Consider the following 5,000-nt stretch of genomic DNA (forward strand, 5'->3'; position numbering starts at 1 on the left):
CAGACTCTTTAGACTGATCATATCATATACTTTCATCATAACTGATGTAAGCGTGAGGCCTCTGTTATTATTACAAATCAATCAGGTCTCCTTTTTTGGCCATTTTTACCAACATTCTATAAAATAATTTTGTAAGTATTCTGTGAGTTACTTCATTTTCGGTCCGTATCATCTCAGCAATTATTATATTGTATCCAGGGACGTTCCATCTTTTGAGCTTTTTAATGATATCCTCAACTTCAAACACACGGAATTCTTATATGGGCACATTAAGGGCTTCATCAGCTTCAGATATATCAATCAAATTATTCCCTTCTTATCTCCTATCCATAACCTCACTAAAGTGTTCCTTCTAACGTTCTTCGTGTACTGTTGCTATTACAGATCCATCTCTCTTTGTGATCGGTATATTTTTCTTCTTCTTTGCCCCATTCGATATTTCATTAATAATTTTATGATTGATTCTTAAACAATAGCTACTCCTTGAATTCATAGTTTTGTCAGACTCATATGTTTTACTGTCTCAATATTCTCTCCAGTCATTCCTGGCTCTTTTTTGAGCTCACTGTCATTACTGTAATACTTAGCATTCTCTACCTTGTAATTTTCATTACTTTCTCGAAAACTATCTACAATTAATTTTTGTATTTGTTTCCTTTTTATAGTATCCCAAGTATCATTCAGTATCCATAGCTTCCTCCTTGTAACTGCGTGTCCTAAGACTTCACTATCAATTGACTGACTTATGTTCTTAATATCTCACTATTATTCACCAATTGTCTGTTTTTATATCTTTAAGTCTCTAAGACTGCAAATCGATTCTTACATTCAATTGCAAATGTTCATCTCGGCTCTTCTTCTAAAAGCTTAGTTGTATCACACCTAGGTATTCTATTTACCTTTCTATAGAGTGCTTTAAGTTTTATTTTCATTGTGGCGGGGAGGAGCTGGTGATCACCACCAATATCTGCACGTCTATAGATTCTTACATTTTTCAGAGACATCCCTCTCAGTGTGATCTATTTGATTTTGTAGTTGCCACATGGTGAATATTATGTATATTTGTGAAAAGACCATCGACATCCATCACATCTCTATCCATTGATTATTCCTTCGAACTTTACTATTGAAGTCACCAATCACAATTTTAATATATCTCTCTGGGATCGCATTTATTACACTCTGCAATTCTTCATAGTAATCTTTCTTTCTTTAGGGGAATCATTTCTTGGTGCATAGTAAACTATATTATAATTTTCATATCACACTGCTTCGATTTAAACTTTGCTAGTAACAATATACTATATATTGCTTTCCACTCTATTAATGCCTTTTCTGCTCTTGGTGTCATTATCATTACCGACCCTCTCTCTTCGAAATCCCTCTGATCCTCTTGAATATATATATATATATATATATATGTACATATATATATATATATATATATATACATATATATATTTATATATATATACACAGTATATATATACATATATATATATACATATATATATATATATATATATACTGTATATATATATTTATATATATACTGTATATATATATATATATATATAAGTATGTATATAAGTATATATATATATATATATATAAGTGTATATATATATATATATAATATGTATATATACATATATATGTATATATATACATACATATATATATATATATATATATGTATATATATATGTATGTATATATATACATATATATATGTGTATATATGTATATATATATATATATATATATATATAGATATATATATATATATACATACATAAATATATATATATATATATATATGCATGCATATATATTTATACACATATGTATATATATGTATATATATAAATATATATATATATATATATATATATATATATAATCAGGAAGATCAGAGGGATTTGGTAGAGAAGGGGCTGGGAATGATAATGACACCAACAGCATTAACCGAATGCAGAGCTGTAAATAGTGTATTGTTACTAGCACGGATTCAATTCAAAGCAGTGCTGTAACTTCCATTTCTGATTCATGGCTCTAACATTCCAATAACCAATTTCTAATTTTTCTTTAGTATTTATAAACGCAGAGATTCTTAGAATCCTTCAACGCCCAGGACGGGTAGGGTATATTTTGGCACAGCTGTTTTGGCGAGTTCGTTTAGGCACAGCCGTTTGGGTGGCAGCTGCTTTGTCCCCATCCTATCTGGCGACGGCCGCTTTGAAGCTAAATTATTTTTTTATTTATAAATCTTACCTTATTTATAAATCTCATAAACTTTTTTCTATTTATAAATTTGTCCGTATGGAGGAACATAATTATAATATATCAGTTATGAATTGAAAGATGATAAACACCTTCAAAAAAGAGGAAAACTAGGTCTCTCTTCTTTTAGCTATTTGCTCAGTCACTTCTGTTCCTGCCAACAAGGCCTAGTTCATAATTACCCTATGAACTATATTGACAGAATATAGTTTTTTCTTGTATGTTTTTACGCTTTTATGAGTGTGCTTTTACTTTTCAATAAAAGTTTTAGGTGCATTTTTGGTATGCGATCTCATTCTTGGCGTGATCTCAGAAATCATTATCTTGCTTTGGTTTGCAATCTCAATATTTTTAATAGGTAAATAAACCATGAATAGTAAAAAATTTAATGGTTCCTTCTTCGCCGTCGGGTCGCTTTGCTCGGGGAAAAAAAATAAAAACATTAAGCAAAGTATGTACTAGCAAGCTGTAATGTTGAGTTGTGCACACGAACATCAATGATTGAATACTATTTCTTATATAATTATTCATGGTATATATATTCATAGAAAATCGAATAGTTCTTGCTTCACCGTGAAGTAAACTAAGATCGCATTCAAAAGCAGAAGCATTGCTTGGAGATCACATAGCAAAATAGCACCCACTTTTAAAGTTTTGAATAAATATGAATTTTTCAACTAATTTTTACTTTTCAATAAAAGTTTTAATTTTGAATTATTATAAACAAATTATTTTCACTTTATAAAAAAGTTTCAGAACTTTGATTGATTATGAATTTATCAACAAATCATTTCTACTCATCCAATTTTTAATGAATTTATAAAAAAAAAAAAAATTCTAATTTTGATTGGCACCAAATCAGATGGCGCCCAAACGGCCGTGCCCAACTTTCAAGTGGCGCCCGACCGGCAGCTCCCAATAGTCCTACTCCGTCCATGACTGGCGGCCATTCTGTCATCTTCTCTATCCATTAACTGCCTAAATCCATAAAGGGTTCATTGGCTATATACATCAAAGCATAGCCAGTTCTTTGTGAAGCGCAGTGCCTATATAACTAAGGCAAGGTACCCTGCCGTCCATACTAATTCTGTTAAGTTCAACCGCTTGGCCTCACGAGTGAAGGCAAAAGACACTTTTTGTCTATCGCCTTAAACCTAATCTGTCACCCTGCTGCCAGTAACTACATCAAATATTAGGGAGACATTTCCTCCACACCCAAAGTCCTCATTTAGAAATCTCTTGCTTGAGGGTTCACTTGGGCGCGCTATTCTATCTTATTTCTCTTCATCTTGTTATTTTGAAGCTTTCATCCTCTTGTTCTTTTCAAGTTTTTTATAGTTTATATATGAAAAATTTATTTTAATATTATTATTGTTCTTAAACTTCTCCTGTAATTTTTCCTTATTTCCTTTCCTCAAAAGGCTATTTTCCTTGTCATTTCCCTTGGGCTTGTACTAATTTTGCTTTTCCAACATGGGTTGTAGCTTAGTAATCAATAAAATTAATAATAATAATATAAATAATAATAATTACTCCACCAGGTTGCTCATCCGCCCACAGGAGTATAACTGTTGGCAAACATGGATAGCTGACAAACAAAAATACATATATATATATATATATATATATATATATATATATACATCAGACAGAGTAGTGTAACTAACCTCGCAAAAGCATAGTGAGGAACTGTATACCAACAAGAGTTACAAAACAAACCAAAGAAAACTATGATGAATATAATTTAATGAAAGAAGCTTGGGTATTTAACGAAGGAACTAGTTTGATCAATATGGATTCGAAAAGAGGTAAGTCAAGGTTATTTCCACTTTACCAATAATGGTGAAATCTTTGTAGTCAATATTTTGTTTGCATATTTTAGCATGATTCTGAATATTAGAATGTTTTGGGTTGGATATACTGCAACCTGTTCGATAGCTATCACCTTTATGGGAACCAATTCGGCCCTCTGATAGCCTCTTTGTAGATCATGCGTAGGTCCGAGAATTACACTTTGTGCAATTATATTTACATAAAACACCAGAGGACAAATAAGGAGCCAATAGATCATTGTAGTGGAAGAGCAAGCCAATAGTAAGAGGTTTCTTAGGGAAGAGTTTAACTTTCACAGCTGGGAAGTGTTGCTGGATAATTTCTGTAAACTTTTTATTAGGTATATCTTATTTTAAAAAAGGGGCTCTGATCCCAAGGTCGTTAAGAGAATCCAGACTTTAATGTATTAATATACAAGGCTTATTTGAAATATGAAAAAAGGATTAAATATGCAAAATTTACCATTCATCGAATGCCAAGTCCCAAACCTTCCAATTAGCTACGATGGTGAAGATGAGTTGAATTTAATTCTAATTAAAAAAAAAATAAAAAATAAATAAAACCTGAATTCGACTGGTATATGTACAGAAAATTTTTTATTGACTTTTATCTTTCTTCGTGGCTGAGTGGTAAGGTCAATGGCATACTAGTATCCTGGACCAGGGTTCGAAACCCTGCCAGAAAGATAATATAGTCTTTGAGTGATTTCACTTAGGGCTCTGATCGCGAGGTCGTTAAGAGAATCAAGATTTTAATGTGTTAATATATATGGCTTGTTTGGAATATTAAAAAGGCACGTTTAAATATGCCAAATTTATCATTAATCGAATGCCAAGTCCCAAACCTACCAATTAGATAGGATGGTGAAGATGGGTTGATTTCAA

Source organism: Palaemon carinicauda, chromosome 24 (genome assembly GCF_036898095.1).
Source record: "Palaemon carinicauda isolate YSFRI2023 chromosome 24, ASM3689809v2, whole genome shotgun sequence".
NCBI classification, from domain to species: domain Eukaryota; kingdom Metazoa; phylum Arthropoda; class Malacostraca; order Decapoda; family Palaemonidae; genus Palaemon; species Palaemon carinicauda.